Genomic DNA, 21,863 nt, shown 5'->3' with positions numbered 1-21,863 from the left:
TCAGTCCCTCCTCACCTGGACGCTGCTGTCTTAGGTTCTCCGTCTTAGCAAAGTGAGTCGATCATTTTCTGCATGTTTATACTCTATTCTATGCTTCTTATTCTAGACAGTCCACTTAGTTCGTTGACGCCTTCCATCACATTTCATTCCAGTCTCTCTGATTTTTTATCAACACAGGTTTTTGAAAAATTGCACTCAGAGTGCTCACAAACTGGGTTGCTGGTAGACATTATTAGCTTCAAATAATGCTCTTCAATTTAGGCAGCAACACTGCGCCTGCTATTTGCTCTTCACACAGGCGTTGCTTCCAGCTCAGATGATGTGGCCCTGAAGTTCTGCATTGTTTTGAGTGTTTTTTTATGACCGTCCCTTCCCCAGAGTCCTTGCCTTGTGTGGGTTCCTGTTATTTCTGATGAGAAGCACATTGTCTATTTTTCCCTTCCCTGTAAGCAGTCTGTTGGAACTGACCGCGGTCTTAGCAGGAAGGACAAACTCAACTGGGGTTTGGAAGTGGGCTGATGATGAGACTGTGTATGTCCATGGCAGGATGGCAGGTGGGACTGGGGAACAGACGGGATTCTGGGACTCAAAACCCGAGGAGAACCCTGTGAGCCTCAGTCTAGAAGCTGAGAGAATGTGTTCCCACTGTGGAGATTCAGAGCCACTGAGTATCAACCAGAGATGTAGCTTCCCTCAGACCACATGAGGTGAGAGGAGGCAGGGCTGAGCATGTGTGCTGCCCAGCCCTTCTCCTTGCAAGTCCTGCCCATTGTCCGACTGGTAGGAAGCAGAGGAGCCGGGAGCAAGCAGCCCCAGGGCATGCGGCTGGTAGGGGTCACCCCCTGGGGTTCCAGAGTCTAGGTCAGCAACAGAGAAAGGTAAGGAATCAGGTTATCCAGGGCCAGAGAAGGTGAGGTGCGCACACTGTCCATGGGTCCTGGTAACTTTCACAACGTCTTTGAGGTTTCACTGTCTGTCTTACAGTTTTAGATACGGGATTGTTTTTGAGTCTCCTACTCAGGACTCATGCCCAGAATATTCTTTTCATCCAAGAATCCTAGTATCAAGCCTAGAAAATGTACAGTTCTCCTGCTTTCATCCTACAATCGCTATTTTCCCACCGTCGGAAGCTGGACTTTCCCCCTGACTCCCTGCCTGTCCTTCTAGTGATCACGTCCCCCTCGCCAGCAGAGGTTACCTTCGGGATTTCATGGTGGAAAACACTCTACTGAAATATTTGTACCTTGTTTCTGCTTAGGCAGTAAGGATTTTACCAGAGCTACACACACTTTTATACTGTTGTAAAAAGGTGATCACACCATGCAAACGATCTAACTTCTGCCCCTCTGCGAGGTAACAGCAATCTAGGACGACTTCTTCTCACCGCTAAGTCTGTTTCGAGCTGTGGTTCTCATCTGCTCACCATCTTCCCTCCCCTTCCTTGGGATGCGGAGCCTGTTTGATTTTGTCTATTCCCAGCTTCCCGGACATTGCAGATTGCAGAGGCTGTGGCTTCATGCCAGGCATCTGTTCCAAGTCCCCACCGCACATGTCCTGCGGACTCATTCCCCACACCCAGCTCTGTATTAATACCGACTTCCCTAATCCCTACATGGGGGACCAAAACCCCTTTCTGCAAATACTGTTTGTGTTTGTTTTTTTTTTTAGTTTTGAATATACACTCAAAAAATTAACTTCCCTTCTTTTGAACTCAGCTATTTTACCTTTTATCAAGCATGACTATGGGTTTGGGAGAAAAAGTGACCCATCCATTCCAATTTAGTCCATGACATCAATGTGTATCATATGCCAGAGATGTCTCTCTCCAATACATGCGAGTAAGACATTGAAATTATTTTAAATAATTCTGTTTAATAAAGATGTTTTCTTTTATTAGAGGACTTACAGAGCTTGTGGATTTGTGCTTGTAATAGGCAGGAAAAGGTTAATTTCATGGAACCTTCCAGAAACACTAGAAATTGCTTGTTTTCTTCTTCACATATGACTGAGCCACCATAACCAGGGTGCCTGGTACCTCTGCTTTGTCTCAGGAGACTGTGTACTTGTGAACAGTTCACTTGCACATTGATAATTAGATCCAGCAGAATTTCTTTCCAAATATGTAAGCCATAGTGTTCCGTTTTCTGTGACTATCTGCTGAGCGGCAACAGATTTCTTCTATCAAACAATGTGGTTGCTCTTGGAGAAGATCCATTTGTTACTGCATGTGAAATTTTAAAATGTACTCTTTTTGTTTCTCAAGCAATTGATTAATTATTATTACCTATTACCTCACTTTATCCTGATGAGATATGGGTACACCATCCCCTGTGTTGCCCACTGGTAGGGACACGTCCCTTGTATACATTAATTACAAGGTATAGAGTTCTGCAAGTTAGGTATTATCAGGATCTGCAGAGGAGGGGACACCGATGCTCACAGAGGCTGAGTAACTCATTGAATTTACTGGTAGCAAATGGGGGACAGACATCAAGCTTTGTATAGTTTTAGGTTTTAAGAATACATCTCACTTTCATTGCCGTCAACTTCCCAGGTAAAGGAATTACAACAGAGAAGATGTTTTATACACATTCATGGCCAAAGAGCCAGCCAAATTTGCTTATTTTCTCCCTTAAATGCATTTCCCAGAATTAAAGGAAATGACCTCTTCACCTTCTCTTTGCCCAGAGTCCCTGGCCAGGACATATACCAGCCCGAGATGCATGTTACCGTGGTTCCTACAGCATCATGAGGGGCTGCAGCACTGCAGGAACATACTCAGGAAAGCTACCTGCACGTACTTCATGTGTCAGAAATGTGTCCTCACCTTTATTCAACCAATACATGGTCCATTTGTCTATGATGCTTGTGCAGAAATATGGCAGCAGAGGGTAAGCCGGAGAAACCTCATGCTCAATGCCTGTTCTTTGTAGGCTCAACGACAAGAGGGGAAATAGATATACATGAGCAGACTGAAACAGGATCTGACGGACACAGTAGAAGTGCGCACACAGTGCAGATATGCCAAAGCCACGGTGCAGGGAACGGATGTAGCTTGGCTGGGGGTTGCCAGGTGTCATCTTTAACAGTCTCCATGTTAAATGCCAATATGGTAGAAATGTGTCTTCTCAAGTCAGAGGACATACCTAGACTCCTATTGTTCCTCAGATGGCCTTTAAATGCTTCATTCATTCTTTATCAAGAACTATTATTAAGGGCCTATTTTATGCCCAGAATTATCAGATTCTATTGGTAAGGAAGGGCTTGGCCCACGGTCCCCATGGAACTTACAGTCCAGCAGAGGATTTCATTAGTCAAATTAACTGCAATGCAACTTTAGAATGACAACTGCAGTCAGTACTGTGAGCACAGACATGAGACTCACTGTGTCGTGTTCTCCCCTTGCGGGAGATGAGGAAGGTCTCAGAGTGAGTGACATGGTCTGAGACCTGCAGAATATGCAGAGCTTGTCCATGAGAACCAGAAAGGTGCTGCACGTAGAGGGAACGGCACGTGCAAATAACAAGCGACCCCGACAGACGCGTGGCCCTGCGCGAGGGATGGGCAGAGAGCCCAGCGTCCAGCACACCTGCCCCTGGGGTGCTGTCACAGTGAGAGAGCGGCGTGTACACAGGATGGACTTGGCAGCAACGGGCAAGATGGCCTGGAACCCTGGCTGGAGCGGGTGAGGCTAGAGGCCAGCTTCGGGCTGTCCCAGCAGCCCTGGAGGATGACGGAGAAGTGCTCTGGGGCCCCGGCCACCAACGCAGAGTGTCACAGGGCTGTGCTTCTGTCCCTCACCAGGCTCACATAAAGCCTTACTTCAATTTTCAGAAATTTGGGTCCAAAATTACCTGAGAAGATAGAACTTTCTGCTCAGAGCACAAATCAATATTTCAGAAGCTAGACTTAAGGCACCTTGATGAATTATTTCACGTTCAAAAAGCAGTAATACACCAGTGAAGATGTTCCCTGCCAGGTCAAGATTTTATGCTTATTTCTGAAATGGCAGTAATTTTCTGAGTGGTGGTGACAAGTTTCCCTAACAATATCCATTCTGACCCTGGACTCCTAATAGGTTGCTAATTCATGTGTGAGGTTTATCAAGGGGACAAGGACGATCGTGGATGAGAAACTCCAGAGAAAATCAAGGACGGAATCTGCCCGCACTGAGATTAACAGGATCAAAGCCGACAAGAGAAGCCGGGGCCAGGTGACAGTATGTTAGCTAGTTCTTCTGCTTAACAACTCATTTTCTTCATTTAAGAAAACTTCTGGAACTAAATTGCTCTTATAATGAGTTTTACTGAGCCTTCTGTGTGATTCCATGTTCAAGAACATATATATAATATTGCACATTGTTTGACCACCTAATTGTCTCCCAGACATCTCGGTGCTCATTGGTGAGAGCACAGGCCCTGGCTAGAGAAACAGTGGCAGTGACAACAGACATCTGGGGTGGGGAAAGCAACAGGAGGGAGGTGGTGGGGCTCGGGGGGTGGTCAGGGGGCGTCGGTGGCTGGGAAGGATAAAGGTGGACAGTGAAAAGCCAGCGGAAGCAGCAGTGCTATAGGAGAGGAGGCGACACTGTATCCACGTCTCTGGAAACAAGGTCAGAACCTGATTCAGGGCTTCTCACCTTCTCTCCTTCTATTTCTGTTATGTAACTTATTCTCAGTTAGAAAATAAAAACTTTGTTTACCTGCAACCTTTTAAGATAGACCTTTATACAAATATCAATATATTGGGTGTATATATTTACATATGCAAAGCTTGTATAGAAGGAATGAATTTCAGCTCAGATCTGAGGATGTAAAAACAGCACACACGTATTTCCCTGTAACTGAAGATAGCTTAAACCTCGGGTGATCATTTCTGCTCGGTAGTGGAAAACAATCTTGCTAATTCAAGGTAAATTCAGTCAGTTTTTAGATTTGTTTTATTAATCTTCTGAGTAAATATTCCGTTTATTCAGAAATCTGCCCTTGCTGTTTCCTTGGTGCCCAGGGAGAGAGTATCTTGTCCCACTCATCATTCTGGCCATGTTGGTTTACCCAGAGCAAAATACATGGAACTCTGCCAGAACCTCATTGTGTTCAAGCAAAATTAATTGGCACTGGGTAGTTATGTGGACAACAAAAAAGAACAAACTCAAAGCTCATCCGAATGAGATTTACTAAGGACCAGTGACTCCTGCAGACTACCCCGTGTGTGTGTCCGTACCAACGCATATGAAGCACAATCATCAACAACCTCACGCAGTAGAATGCGGTGACGTGAAATTCTCCCTGCTCTCTGTGCACACGATATTAAGTCCAGACTGAGAAATATTGCTGGGCCATGAAACAGGGGTAACAAACCCACAGACTCGTCATCCAAGGGATGATTTCTCCCCAGCTGTCGGTGTATTCATGCACACCCACATCTTCAATCTTCAATCTCATGCACAGTCACGTGACACTATATCCACTCACAGCAGACAGTCGAGGCTGTCTGTCCTTCTTAGCAGTCTTGAGAAATGAAAAGAAAACCATGTCTCCATTCTATGTAACCTCTTACTAGTCACGTGACCCTGGGAAAGTTATTCAATCCTCTGTATATCGGTTCCCTTCTTTCTTATATGGGGCTAAACTCCTTCACTTCTCAGAGTTTTGGGTTAAGTTTAATGAGGTCATGAGTATCTTCATGTCCTTCTCAAAATGGTTAAGGCCATTCCCATCAATAAGTTCAAGTTGTTGGTTTTTTCCTAATGTGAAAAACCACTTTATGCCAAATTCAAGCCCTTTTTTGTTAAGTGAATGAGGAGGGAATGTGTACCAGTTCCTCTGTAACAGAAGTAACTGCATCAATGAGCTCATTTCCTACGTGCAGAGGTGCTGCTGTTTCTTTACGCGTGCCGCCACCACGAGCGCCTCACCTTCATGAGGGCTGACCGTGTGCGAAGGGCTCACCCAAATGTTTCATGTGTGCAACACAGGAAGTCCCCACAATAGTCTGTAAAAATAGATGACAGCATCTTGTTTCCACAGACGTTGAATCTCAGGCCACCCAGGGAGGTTAAACATGTCCACGTGGGTTTCTAATGATCTCAGAAAGTTCTGTTAGAAAGAGAGGGGAGTAAATGCTTCACCAAATGACCTAAAACTAAGCAGCATGGCATCTCACCCTGAGCCCACTTCCGAAGCTCATTGCATGAATTACCTGGACAGCATTTTTACACTAGAGGTCTCAGCTTCCTACTCAAAAAAATTATATAATGAAAAATTCACCATTATTTTATAAGGTAATTGTAAGCACCAAATGAGACTAAAAAAAAAAAAAAACTATGGATCTATGGATGTGCTCTGTATATCTAAAAATCTATTAATGCACACTTTACCATTGTCAGCCTTTTCTGCCATCCACTCAAGTTAAAGTACATGAATTTCAGTCATGGTCTGTATTAATGCTCACATTTGGCATAATGTTGTTGTGTTTTTTATTATAATGTTATACCATAATGATAACAGGCAAATGCAATTCCTTGTCACTGGGAATAAAAAATGATGAAAATTTAGAGACCATAACAGCAGAGAATGCCTCACTTTTACACTGACCTACCTGCAGTGAAAGAAGTATTAAAGGTCAATTTTTAAGAAATGTTTAGTTTATGAGATAATGAGGAAAATGACTACCGAGTTATAATTTGACTAAGACAAGATTAGGCTCTGGTAACTAAATCTTCGGGAGTTCAAAAAATCATGAAAGTCATCTAAACAGGAAAGACAAATATTAAGTGGGAGATGTAACATTCTAATTATCATTTTCAACTGCAACTGGGTTTTGATTTGCAAATCTAACAATAACCTAAGATGTATTTATGAAAACTATCCTTTGGAATTGGTATGTTCGATTTGAACAAATGATTTGCAATGGAAACAGCGATCGGAGGCCTGATTAATCAAACATTTACATACTTTCTGTGCCAAGAGAATGGAGTGGTCGTGAGTATAATTTAGAAGACACTCAAATTTCATAGCTGTTCAGTGAATGGTCATTACTGTTACACTTTAAGTCTAATTTCCTTTCCTTGAGCTCTTTTCTACTGTACTCAACAAAGATATCATTATGTTTAAGGGTACATTTTACTCAATTGGTTCTTCTCAAAAGATTAATCTTCTATCATTCATAAAATAAGCAGAAGTGGATTCAAGAATATCAAATATGCACTCTCTTTTTCTGGTAGGATTTATAGAAACTCAGTCATCCACTGATTATTAAAATAGAAATGAAACACATAGATGACACCCAAAATTAAAAGTAACTATGAATATGGTTATTACATAGCCACAGCAAACAGGGTAATAATAGGTTCAACACAAGTACGTGTTAGGGGGACAGACGGATAAATACAGACTGAATCCCAGTTATGTGATGTAACGCCCAAGGGACTTTGCTCACATCACTGAGTCCCTCGAATACTCATCACTTCATCGCATCACATCACAGACGGCGTGTCATGAGCACCTCCAAACTCGGAGTTTATGGACCTACCCTCTTCCCCCACAGGCCAGGTGCCACCAGATGCAGGGACCAGGGAACATTTCTGGCTTTCCACGGAGGACTAAGTCACATGTGAAATAAGCAGTTACTCTATATAAGATGGTATAACTTTGCAAAATGCTGGAATTGCTATTCTTACTGTAATTTGTGAATCAGTAATGGGCCCTTTGCAGGGCTTTCTGAGCACCAAGCCTCTGAGGGTGGGGGGCTGTAGCAGAGGGAGGATATCAGAGGCCAGAGGCGCAGGCCTCAGTGGGGGCCACGGAGGTGGACACTCACAGGATGAGGGGAAACATGCATGGGGCTTGGGCTCAGGGTCTGGGAGGCCCTGCAGACCCTCAGGTGGTCTGGGGTGGAATTAATTAGTAACTCTAAAGGCAGAGCGATTTATCAAACACATTATCATCACAGACACAAGGAGATGGGTCGCTAACCAACTTCTGAGCCTTCCTGGGTGCAGGCAATCAGTCAAGGAGGACCTTGAGAAGGAGGAAGCACATGCAGGTAAGTGGAGATTAAGTTGTGAAAGACAGAAGAGCATTTCATACTGACAGAGTGATGTGACCCAAGATGGGCATGCCACGGGCTGCAGTTGTCAAAGAGGAGATGCTCTGGGGCAGAGGCCCTGGCCTGCACAGATGAGGCTCAGCTACAGAGAGAGGTTCACCGTGAGACAAGCGGTTGGCAGTTAGTTTGCCAGCAGTAGGGAGCCGCAGAGATATGTCTGCAGATGGGCATGACTGAACCTGTTAAGAAAGTAATTGGCAGCAGAATGAAGAAGGTGTCTGGACAGAGGAAGAAGGGATGAAGAAGGTCCTGCCAGAAGGAATCATCGAAGTTGAAATCCACACGACACATTTCACAGAATCCAGAATTTCTTGGTTCTTTTTAGTAAGGTAGTAACAGGGGATGCAGGGACATGTGAATAAGACAAAACAAAACTCTCGTGTCCTCAGAGGAAATACTCAGATGCGCGCATGGTTTCCAGTTTGCCCAACTCCCTACCTGGCCCTATCCCTCAGCACCAGGAGTGTGTCACTCACCACTTACCAGCTTACTTCTGCTCCTGGCACCCCAGATAAAACATGTCCATTTCATTGTAAGCATTTGTATTTTAAGCCCTGCAATTATTGTTACAGAACTGGAAGAACTGAGTCACCTCTGAGTTACGGGAAACAGAAAGGAATACTGACATTCCTAGCGTCTTGAAACTACGAAGAACATAGTGTCTTTACCTGAAACTTGTCACAAATGCTAAACAGCACATTCAGGAGGAAGAAATGGGTTGATTGAGGTATTATATGAATGAATCCATACGGATATATTTTTTGGGCAATAGGAGATCCTAGCCTGTAATAGGCAATAATTATTAAGTACTGTGAATAATGAGCCGATCTTCAGAGAGTCCATAAAGCAAAAAGAAAAGAGAGCTGGGGACAGAGCATCAGCGGGGACCCAGAGACACAGCTGAGGCATATTTAAATGAGAGAACTTAAAGAAACCGATTACTCAATCATCACACATAAGCAGTGGAAGAAATGAACAGCTCTCGGTTATTCTGTTCCTATACAAAGGATATAACTAAAAATTTAGGACTTGTGTTCACTAAGGGAGAAAATATTTTGCTTTTTTTATTCCTTTACTCCAATATAGAAAAGAGTCCATTCGGTTTACAGTTTCAGTGTTTTGGCCTCAGCACACAGGTAGACGATGTTCTCAGCCTTGAATCACCTTTGTATTTTCTAGAGTCACTTTATCGGGGCCTGTTATGCTATATGAGGTGCAGATAAAACAGAACAGCTCTGGGAAGACAGACGAGGGAGGCAGTCCTGGACCAGAGGTCCCCTAAGTGGGAAAGAAGAGAATCATTAGCTGAGGGAGAAAGAGGACCAAAGCCTGGGAGCCGTCTTGCTGACGTTCTTTCTCACATTTACTTTTCAATATAATTATTTTTTACATGTGGGGAAAGGTGGGGTGGGGAAGCGTAGGGTCCTTGGCATCATTCAACAACCACCACGGCTGGCGTGGGGCCTGCTCTCTGTCCCCGGCCTGTTTCTCATGTGGTCTGGTGCATACAAAGTTCTGCAGGGCCCGGGCTTCTGCCTCCACGTGTCCTGGTTTGTGGCTGACCCACTTCCAGAAATTTGCATCTCCAAGGTGCCCAAACATAAGAGCGTCAGAATGACATCCTTGTATGGGCTTTGGTTCTATTTTTTTCTCCCAAAGGGAAAAAAGAATATTATCTGGAAAAGCACTTTGTTTAATTTCAAGAATCTTAGACTCTAGAGTTGATAACGTTTTTCCAATATTCTGTATGAAATTGGGTGAATCACTTAAATTAGGCAGGGTTTCTTTTGCACAAATTTAAGTTCATGAGGCAAATAAAGCTTTACTTTCTTCAAAATGTGTTAGGAAGATAAATGGAGACAATACATTTCTAAATGATTGAAAAATGAAAAAAATGAGTATTTACCCTCATATTAGCAAGTCTCTCTGGAGTCCTTTCAACCAATGGATGACTTTCCTTTACGTCATCTGTGGCAGGGAATTTGTAGTTTCCCATTACAAAATAAAGTATCTTTTACCGAACTCCAATCTAAAAAGCTTTAAAGCTGTTTGCAAGATCCACACACTGAAATAACTTAGGCAAGCAGAGGCACATCTTGTTCATCCTTCTATCTTGTTACATCAGGTGACAAAATGGCACATTAATATTTCTTAGGGTTTTACATAAGGGCTCTGAACTAGATAACAAAATTATGAAACTCAAAATATGCATTTAGTTATGAACCTTGCCACTTATTCAGACAACAGTCTCATCCTGTAGTCCTGCCGTGTGTGTGTGTGTGTGTGTGCACATAAAGTTGTAAGTCAGGCCTGGTACAGATATATGGTGGTTTATAAATGTTTAACACCAACCATGAAAATGTGTTATACCTCATTAATATTGAACAAGTTTACAGTGTTAATTCAAGATTCATTTTTTATAGTGCAACTATAGTATGAATGATAAACCACTCAAATCTTGCACTTGTAATTTTTTCCTTTTTAAAAATAGTTCTTCTCTGAATGCGAAACTCAAGAAGCTGTTTCAATGTTTTATATTCAGCTACTGGTTTATGGTCCTATATAACTGGGCCTGTGGATCTGGGCTGGTATATATAAATATATATATATATATGTACACACACTGTATCTATATATCTATGTATGTTAGGATATATATGCATATATATTAATATATACTTCTAAAGAGTCAACATTAATATGATAATGGATAATTCAAAGAGAAAACCCATAAAAATCATACGCTTATTGCCAATATATCACAAATCATAGGAAATAAATATGGTAATTTGGGGAGTATACATAAAGGCTTTGACATGCTTCCAAAAATATTTCAGGTAAAGTCACTAAACTATTCACATTAAAACTAAAAGATTTCTCAAATAACATGATTAACAAGGAAAATATTATCAAATATTACATTTTTGCTAATTTCTAGAGACAAGAAAGTTACTAGTGATAATTGCATTAACATTACCAAAGTCAGCCAGTACAAGTTAATTAATCTATGTACTATCTATCTGAATTTGATGTCAAATTATGCAGCCAAAATTAGTTATAATTGATTGTAGATCCCAATGGACCCCAAAGATGTCTACTAATAAAAATCCCACAGGAAGCTCTTTTTAAATACAAAATCCTAGATACCTTGGCTCTGAAATTTTGATTTTTATATATCAAGTGTTCATCCCCAAAACCTATAGTTTTTCAAGCATTGTAATTGATTTTAATACAAGTTAGAATGGGAACTATGGGGTTAAACTATTGCCAGGAAAAATAAAATATCCCCTGTGTAAGAAATACATATGACAAAGGCTAAATTAATACACCTGTATCACCAGCTTCCATTTTGATTAAGCATCACTGGTCCTTCATTTTCCTGGGAGAAAACATTGTGCACTTGGCACCATCTGCAAGAGGTCAGTCCTCACTCGCTATGCCATCGGTCCTCAAGAAGCTCACGATGCAATTGAGAAAATTCTAACAGACTATTTCATGTGTCCCAAGTGGCTTTCTTAATTTTTTCTACCTAACAAACGTCTCTTCAACACCAGCATCACTCATCAAGGACACGTTCCATGACACTCCGGATGTCAACAGATTCTGTTTCTGTTCTCTCATAAATCCGAACAGAACACAAGGCCGAAGCCCCCAAGCACGGGGCATCCTCTGGGCTCCTGGGTGCAATGTGTCCTAGGCATGGAAGCTGCCTGTCTTACCTTGAGGGGAACTGGGTGGAAGGCTCAGGGAGGCTTGCAGGACTGGCAATGACCTGGGAGACAGGGCTTGGGAAGTGCCCCAAACCAAGGACACTGCAGAGCCGGCAGGAGCATCTGGCTGGGAGGGCACGAGACCACATCACACCTCACCTGCAGCTGCCACCTGCCCCAGATGGGAGACAGCTAGCCAGTCTTACCACCACCTGGGAACCTTATGGGCCCGATGAAAGCTCCTACTTTTCCAGGAACCTGCTCTCCAGAAGGAGCAATCGATGTGGCAGCTCCAAATGTGGTATATGATGTCTAAACCATCCAACAGGGACCCGCCACATGGGTAAACTCACCCTGACAGAGAATCCAAGTACAGCTACGGGTTCATTTGTTCCAATTTGCCGCTGAGCACTAGATACCCAAGTACTGGGTAACTCCCAAGTAAGGGAAATATTTTGAACTCCCAAGTCATAGCATCATTCCTGTTTATCTATTAATATATCAATTTATGTATTTATATATATTAATATTGTTATTTTTAGCTTGCTGAATTGTATTCAGAGAACTTGACAAATGTCTTTTTCTACTTTGTAGGAAATATTTACTTTGGTATCCTCGGATGCAGTTTTTTTTTTCCTGAAGGTGAGTGGCACTCGGAAAGACAGTGTATTTTCTGAATTTATAATGCTCATGCATAAACCTATAAATAATATAATAATACTGTCTAATATTAATTATTATTTAGCGCTGTTTTCATTTTTGTGTTTCCTCTCTACTGTAGCTATCAGGCTCAGTCTCCTAGGACAGGGTTGGCAAACTGCTTCCATGAAGGGTCAGATGGTAAACACCGTAGTCTCTGCGGGCTCTGCAGGCTCCGTTACAACCACCCAGCTCTTCCCTGTAGCTTGGAAAAGGCTGCTGACAAATAGGCAAAGGGGCACGGCTGTGTTCCAGTAAGACTTTCTTTACAAAGGCAGACGGCAGAATACACTGGTGAGCTCTGTTTGTCAATCCCTGTTTTAAGCTGTTTCCCTGTGTATTTATCCTTATATTTCCTCCGGTGTTTGCTTGGTGACAGTGAATACCGTGTTATTTGGTACTCAGCTGTCCAAGAATACTGAGTCTTTACTTTCAATATGGATTGTCGATTTCTTCAGGAAGTGCCTTTCCTTGACGCATGATCGCCTTTTCTCCAGAACCCAGCCTCTCACACTACCAGGATTATGGGTCTCTGTTTACATTTTCTTTTAATCTGCTGACTCTGGATTTTCAACGTTCATGAGTCAATTTTCAGAGTGGACGGATGAATTTACTTAGGGATATAATCCAGAAACTCTTACTATTGACCTATTAAATCTAAGCAATTTACTTCTACAGAGTGGACACACATATTGGGTGTTAATTTTATTCTTATATTTTTATGTTGCTTTTCTTTTAAGAGTTTTCCATGGTATGACCTGTGCTTCTGTTAGTTCTGCCTTCACATTAGTTTTGATTCCTGTTTTTGTTACAATTGTTTCTACAAATTAGCATTACATCGTTACACTTACTCTTTATATTCTTACTTTGCATCTACTGATTCACTTTTGTGGGCAAAGAGGACAATCACATATTTCTGTTTTTTAATCCCTTCTCTCCACTCAGTCAACTGTTTTCCCCTAGCACTTCCTTTCTAAAAATAAATGAACTTACATGACCCTGTCAATCTCCCAACTTCTCTCCTTTTATACCTGTCAACATTTGTTACTCATTTTACATGTTTACCTTTTGTTACATTTGTATTCTACATGTGACATGTGTGCCCATTTCTACTAGTCTTAACCCTATAATTAAATATTTTTAGTCTCCAAAATTGTATCCAGTTATTTGTTAGCATGGTTCTCCCTCTAGTACTTTCTACAAGAAGAGTTTTTTGCAACTATACTCCCAAAATTCTTTAATACTTGTAGGGTGATCTTAGTAAGTGAATGAATATTTGGTTGGTTATAAAATCACTGACACTTTAACTAATACTGTTTTACAAGCATCATTACTCTTCAAACATTGAAGGTTATTGCCAAGAAATATGAAGCCTGCCTGGTATTATTTCCCTCCTACGTTGATTATTCTTTTTGATTTGATGCCCAAAGAACTGTTTTTCTTTTAACTCTGATATGCAGCAACTTTACTAGAATATCTTTGCATTGTTCTCTTTGCAATGTATACTTGGAAGCATTACATCTTTAAAAAAAATTATCTTTAAATTGTCATTGCAGGCATTTCTTGCATTGCTTCAATGCAAGAAATCTGTATGGGATGAATATCCTTGGCGTCTCTTCTCTATGTGTAATTCATTCACTATACTTACTAACTACATGTTTATTTTTGATTTGTTATACTGGTGTTTCTGAGTCCTTTCCACTTTATCTTGTACTGTGTTCTCAGCAGTGTTGTTCGTGTTTTAGCTGTTAATGTGACTTCCATTTCAATTACAGTTTTATTCTTTCTACGTCTGCTGAGTTCTGCCAGTTCATGTTTCAGTTTCACTTTTGCACCGTATCTTCCCTAAGCTTTTGCATTGGGGGAATCTTTCTCTTATTTTATGAAAGTGATTGCTTCATTAAATTTTTATTCCCTTAATTCAGAGCAACATATTTAGACCCAACTGTCATCTGCTTTCCATCAAGAACTGCAAATGCAGTGGTCTTTGTTGCCAAGTTGCTTTTCCTATTTCTTCTCCATTCTGTGGGGTGATTTCTACACAGTGATCAGGGGCTGGGTCTTTTTTTTTTTTTTCTCGTTTATTCCCTAGTAGTTCTTGAATGAGCTATTTACCAAAAAAAAGATATGAGTGATGGAACGGGTCAGGGCTGTGTGCCTGGCGAGAGGGATCTTACTTCACCTGGGATTTCTAGGAGCGTGAGGAATTCTGACCTTTACTTTTCCCCATGGCTGAAATGGAGGACTGCTGGCTCGCTCACGGCAGCAGCTCTCTCCCCCTGCTGTCCTTGAAAACGTGAGCTTCCAGTCATTCTAGCTGGCTGACCAAGTCCGAGAACGCTCCCGGCCAGCCTCCGTGCCCATGCACGGCCATGAAGGGAGGCTGCACTGCAGATCACATCCCCTCCCTTGCAGAAACCCCCGGTGCCAGATTGCTCTGGATTCTACCCAGGAGCGCGGGGACTGGCTTCTCGTGTGCCGACCATGGCCTATGCTCTGCCGTATCCTTTCCGGGACTGTATCTGAGAAACACACACTCCCCCTGCCCTGAGAGGGATGCTTTCCCACTCTTACCCTTGCTTTTTGGTTAATTTCTGAGAAAGAGAAAGTGTTCCTATTTCTTTATCCTTCAATTTTAAAACATGAGGCTTTACTTTGTACTTTTTTATATTTTACAAAGTTTTATAGAAATGTGCCACCACCTTGTTGTAAGAGAAGTTAAATAAATAGCCCGAGGTTGGAAGGTGGGAGAGGGGGAGCACTTCTCTCTGGCGAATTTGTCATTTACTTACAGTATGAGCATTTTTAGGGTATCTACCTTATGCCTAATATTGTTATTTGTTAATAGTTTTTGATCAATGAAGACCACTAAAAATAGTATATCTAAAACACATTGAAAAAGTACTAATTTTAAACAGTAAGAAATATTAATAAAATTAATATTTTAATTACATAGTATGTTAGAATACATAGGTATATATTTAAAATTATAAAATAAAAATTATTATTATAGTATTGAATTATATTCCTTACCAGAAATGAGACATGAAAAACATCACATAAGCTATTTAGAAAGAAACTTGTAACAAATGACTCAAAAGCTAATAACAGAAGTGAGTAGAATACTGCTTTGGATCACTGAATAAATTTCTAATATGCTCAATTTTGATTTCAATGTAGGAGAAAAGTCATTTTTTGTTAAAAATCCTTTGTTCTATCTCATAAAAATGTATAGTATGAAAACTTTAGTTGCCATTGAAGTAGACAGAATTTAAAAATGAATTATGACAGAAGAGTAATGTCAGCAAAATAGTGAGCTAGGCAGTTCCACAGCAGAAACTATCAGAACATATTTTGTCAGAACTATGAACAATAGTTAAAGGTTCAAAACAACCGAGCAAACCCTAAATGAAGAAAAATGCAATGGCAGAAAACCTCTGTGGCATTTCTACTTGCCCTGGACCTATCCCATCACAGCGGAGCTGAAGCTTTGAAGATGGCAGGTCAAGTTCCCAGTGTGGACCCGAGTCCCAGACTCCAGACGGAGCAGGCAGACCTCATTCCCAAATCACCATGCAGGTCTGCTCTGGTCTGTCTGGGGGCTAAAGGGTCGAATGCAAGTTGCTCTTCTATGTTTTGCCTAACTCACAACTCAACCAGGCCAGGAAAGCAAAGGACATTAATTGAAAATATTGTAAAATGGCTGAACAAACCTACAGACACCTGGGCTCAAAGATTACACTTGAGACACACTATAGACAATATAAGTCCTGGAAGAAAAAATTACTGTGGGAAATCAGGACTTTCAAAAGCAGCATGAAGTAAGAGCGGTTCTCAAAGTTCTGTGCATGCCCAGGGCAAGATGCAGGCTCCCAAAGGTCTGAGAAGTCCTTGAGTGTCCACCCTGGGCTGATGTTAGGCTCAGTGCAAGTCATGCTGAGTGGTGAGGGACGGCCCCAGCACAGAGCCAACCTGCAAAGACTAGGTGAGGTGTGCTTTTGCTTAGTTCTCTCCAAGCATTCATGAAAATCTCTCTAACAACACTAGTGGATGCAAGCTAAGGAGCAGAATATCACATGACAAGGAATGCAATCTGTGCAAAAACAGTTGGGAAAACATCAAGTCACTAGACAGGGCCTTCAAAAAGCAAAACAAGACAGAAAACCTTGGGGGATGGGGAAGGTACGATTTACAGAGCTGCCACAATATCCAGATGTCCATTTTCAACAATAAAGCAACACAAGACATAGAAATAGGAAAGTATGACTGATGCAAAGGAACAAATAAGTCAATAGACACCATCCCCAAGGAAGCCCAGATACTGGATTTATTAGACAAAGACCTAAAACAATGGTCTTAAATATGCTCAAAGACCTAAAGGAAAACATGGAAATAGAACTAAATAAAATTAAGAAAACAATGAATGCACAAAATAACACTAACAATAGCTATATAGGATTGTAAGAAGGAACCAAACTGAAAAGAACAAGTACAGAAAAGAAAAATTCACTGTATGATCAGCAGATTTAATTAGGCAAAAGGTAGAAAGCATGACTTTAATAGAACAAACAGAATTACCCAATGAGAGTAGTAAAGGAAAAAAAGAATGAAGGAAAGGGAACACAGCCTAAACGACCTGTGGTTACCATCATGTGGACCAGTATAGGCATTATAGAAACCCAAATAGAATAGAGCACAACACCCAGAAAAAAAATATTTGAGGAAATAACAGCCCAAACTTTTCCAATGAAAGGTATGAATCGATATATCCAAGAAGCTCAACAAACACAAAGTAGAATAAATTCAAAGAGATCTACTCTGAGACACATTACAATCAAACTGCCAGAATCTAAACACAGTCTTGAAACCAACACTATAGAAATGACTCATAATGGACATGAGATCCTCAATACAATTAGCCATTTTCTTATCAGAAACCTCTGAGGCCAGAAAGCAGTTAGATAACATATGTAAAGTATCAAACATATTTAAAGTGTCAAAAGAAAGAAAAATATCAGTCAAGAATTCTGTATCCAGCAAAACTATCCTTCAAACATAAGGAAGAAATTAAGACTTTCCAAACCAAGCTTAAAGATTTTATTGCCACTAAATTAAACCTGTAAATATATCAAAGTGAGTCCTTCAGGTTCAACAGAAAGAACATTAGGTATTACCAAAAAGCCATATGCAGAAATAAAGATCTCTGTTAAAAGGTAAAACTATTCTTACTGCATTCTTGGTTTGGAATTCCAACTTTTATGTCTCACAAATTTAAAAGAGAAATATATAAAATCATTATGAAAATTTTATATGTATGTATTAGGCATACAATATTTGCAAAAACAGCATTAATGGGAAAGACAGAGTTGTATAAGAGCAGAATTAAGCTACTGGAGTTAAATTGGTATCAATTTAAACTAAGCTCAATGTAATCCTCATGGACACTTTAAACATCACAGAAAGAAAGTAATAAAGACTTTCTTTATTCATAAATAAATGGAAAGATCTTGTGTTCACGGATTTGGAAGACTTAATATTGTCAGTTATCAGTACGATGCAAAGCGATCTACACTTTGCATTAATCGCTATGAAAACAGCAACAGTTGTTTGTTTTTTCAGAAATGGAAAACCAGATCCCCGAATTCATAAGGAATTGGAAGCACCCAACATGATCAAAACAATCTTGAAAAAGAGGAATAGAGTTAAAACACTCACATTCCTGATTTCAAAACTTAATACAAACCTAAAATAATCAAATCAGTGTGGCAGTGACATAGGAGAGACACACAGAACGACAGATTAGAAGGGACAGTGCACAAATAAACCCACATATAGTTTTGACCAAAAGCTGCCCAGACCAGTCAACAAGGGAAGGTCTCTTCCACAAGTGATGCTTGGACAACTGGATTCCCACGTGCAAAAGAATGAAGTGAGACTTCTACTTCACACCATATACACATCAATTAACTCAAAATGGGTCAACAACTTAAACATAAGAGCAAAATCCCTAAAATTTTTAGAAGAAAATAGAGGGCTAAATCTTTATGACCTCAAATTTGGCAACAGAGTCTTAGTTACAATACAAAATCATAATTACTTAAAAAATAAGTAAACTGGACATCATTAAAATTTAAAACATTATATATCAAAGGACACTATCCTAAGAGTGAGAAGGACCAAAGAATGGGGATTTTTGCAAACCACATAATCTGATGATGGTTTAATGTCGCAAATATATGAAAAGCTACTATAACTCAAGAACAAAAACAACCAACTACATTTTTTAAATGGGCAAGTGATTTCAACAGATATTTGTCCAAAAAGAGATACACCAAGGACCAATAAGCACATGAGAAGATGTTACCATCATTAGTCATTAAGGAAATGCCAGTCATGAGCATAGTGAGATATTCCATCATATCTAAAAGGATGGCTGTAATTTAGAAAAAAAAATAGAAAATAACCAGTATTGGCAAGACTGTGAAGAAATTAGAACCATCATTCCTTACTGGTAAGATGTAAATTTTTGCAGCAGGAATGTGGCTGGATGGTTCTTCAAAAAATTAAACATGGGGTGACTGTAGGACCCAGAAATTCCACCCCTAGGTATAGAACTGAAAGTAAGAGCTCAGATAGGTATTAGAAACCACATCTATTGCAGCATTATTCACAATAGCCAAAGGTGAAAACAGCCCAAGTGTCTACTTATTTTAAGCAGCAGATGAATGAATAAGCAAAATGCATTACATATGTACAATGAAATATTATTCATCCATAAAAAGAACAAAATTCTGATCCCTGCTACCATAGGGTTGCCCCATGAAACATGCTGAGTGAAGTAAGCCAGATACAAAAGGACAAATGCTGTAGGATTCCTTTTATGCGAAATAACTAGGCAAATTCATGTATTCAGAAAGTCAGTCAAAGGTTTCCAGGGACTAGGGGAAGGCCAGAAACGGAAGTTATTACTTACTGGGCACAGAGCTTCTATTTGCAGTGATAAACATTTGGGAAATAGTGGTGATAGTTGCACAATATTCTGAATGTAATCAGTGCCACAGAATTTCACCCTTAAAATGCTTAAAATGGCAACATTTTTTGTTTAGTAGATTTCACCACACTGAAAATTTATAAAAATGAATAATAAAATTTAAATAATTGAATAAATATAAAGACAATAATTTTAAGCCATGTTGTCATTGGCTTAAAGCCATGTTGTCATTGAGCCAAAGTCCTAATAAGTCAAGACTTGCAATCCTCTGAGATTTGTTTTGAAACAATACCATGTCTGGAAATAGGCAAAATGGCAAAAAAAGGGATATTACATGAAGTTCTGGAGTAGGTATCTTATGACCTGTGTAACAGTCTCACTACGACCTTAGCCAGCTGTTCCCTCAATATCATCAAATATGAGAGTCTCCATCCAGAAAATCAAATTATATTATTTCCTCTACTAAATTCAGAGGGTGTTCTGTGAGACACAAGTTAAATTCTTTAATTAGTAATTCTTTGAAAACCGTAAAAATGTTATGTTTTTAAAATAGGATTATTCATTATTTAACTTTGGGATTTGTGTAAATGGCATAATAAACTTCATAGGCTCTATATGATATTTAAATAAGGCAAGATGCACAAAATAGGGTTTTTGGAAAGAGACAACAGAAAAGCATTTCTACTGATCTGAGTTAACCTCACAGACTTTTCTGCACAAAGTACATTGGTACATGTCTCTAGCAACGGTCCTTTGAGAATTCCAATGTCCAGCCAGAATGCTAATTTTGCTTAGCATTGGGATTATTTGCAATCATTCTAGTCCTCAGAGTTCTTTGTTCTTAAGCTTTTATTCTACACAAATTCTTATACTTCCAGGTTTAACAAAATGAAGGGCCCAGAATTTAAACAAATATATAAAATGCATGTGGTCCCACAGTTATGCCACAAATGAGTTTGACATTACCCCCAGCATTTCCTCCCTGACCCACAGACTCATGTCCCTGACTTGCATCTTCTCTTCTAAGCTCTTAACTTTCCATTTTTCACCTTAATGATACACTTTTACTTCCATAATGAATGGAAAATGGTACTATGACAACCTAGGAGGCTGTGGAAAATCATTCTACACCTCTCTTAAAATAATTTACCTACTTTTGGAAAGGATATGCTGTGAATATTTAATTTTTCAAGTCCTCCCTATTTGACCAGGAACCCATTTAAAGGTTTAGCATTTAGGAGAAGAAAGGGAAATCGCTTCTACTTATTTTAAGCGGTCACACTGAGAGGGAACAGGCCTCATGGTCACAGAGACAGGGCATCAGAGCCACAAGGCCACACACGGCACACAAGGGGGTCACTCGGTGACAGAAAACAAGAACGCATGGGCACTTTGAGTTATGGGGAGTGAAGACACTGGTCAGTAAGACATGCAATTTGCAGGACTTGGACGAAATCATCTTTAATCTCTGAAGTGTTGGTCTAGTATGTCTGGCCCCATGGTGGTGAACTGGGACATGACCCCTGTGTGCTGGCTCAGACTGTCTCCACCACCCTCCTTTTAGTCTGGGTCAGTGCCTAACATTTGCACAGCAGCCCCCCACCCACCCACCCATTTTAGGGAATTGAGAAGACACTTTCCCTTGAGGAGTGACATTTGTGTCCCCAAGCAGCATGAAGTGCACACAGGCTGGGCCCCCGAAGACAGCACCTGGACCCACACGGGAAAACCTTAGGTGACTACGCTCCCTATTTGTCTTGCGTCTTGCAGCCACTCCAAGGTGGGACCCTCCAGGCAGCCTTTGAGCCAAAGTCCTAATAAGTCAAGACTTGCAATCCTCTGAGATTTGTTTTGAAACAATACCACGTCTGGAAATAGGTAAAATTCAATTGCATTTTCTCCTGCTTTGAGCTCTGCTTTCTAAAGGAACTAGGCTAACAGAGTTAGAAAATTCAGATGACATTTAAAGATGTATAATTAAGGCACCCAACAGTCACAAGACTGGGGTGTTCATTTCAATGTTACCCTGACTGTTGCTACATCTCTTTTAGGAGAGCAGATGAAACACCACATAAAATTAAAGTTTCATTTCTTAAAGATTGGAATTTCAGAAACCAAATGCTAAGCAATCCTCAGTAAAGGATCTCAAAAGAAGATCTGAATAAATGGAAAGATATTCCATGGACCTGGACTGGAAGCTTCAATATTGGTAAAAATGTCATTTTCCCCTAAATTTCCATAGATTCAATGCAGTCTCAGTCAAAATCCCAGAAGGCTGTTTTGTAAGTATTGACAAGCTGACAATGAAATTTATATGGAGAGGCAGAACCCCTGTTCACAGGCACAACCCTGAA

General features: G+C 40.4%; 1 long non-coding RNA gene across 1 annotated transcript in view; it reads right to left on the bottom strand.

The window, feature by feature from the left end:
* Window positions 1-9,223: 9,223 nt before the first annotated feature.
* LOC140844829 (uncharacterized) overlaps window positions 9,224-21,863 on the bottom strand; it is a 197,037-nt gene continuing 184,397 nt past the window's right edge. The window contains exon 5 of the long non-coding RNA XR_012123324.1: window positions 9,224-9,387. This is a non-coding gene — a long non-coding RNA (uncharacterized lncRNA). The remainder of the gene's footprint in view (window positions 9,388-21,863) is intronic.

The sequence above is a fragment of the Manis javanica genome, chromosome 12, assembly GCF_040802235.1.
Source record: "Manis javanica isolate MJ-LG chromosome 12, MJ_LKY, whole genome shotgun sequence".
Classification (NCBI taxonomy): Eukaryota; Metazoa; Chordata; class Mammalia; order Pholidota; family Manidae; genus Manis; species Manis javanica.
This window is presented reverse-complemented; position numbering and strand designations above follow the sequence as displayed.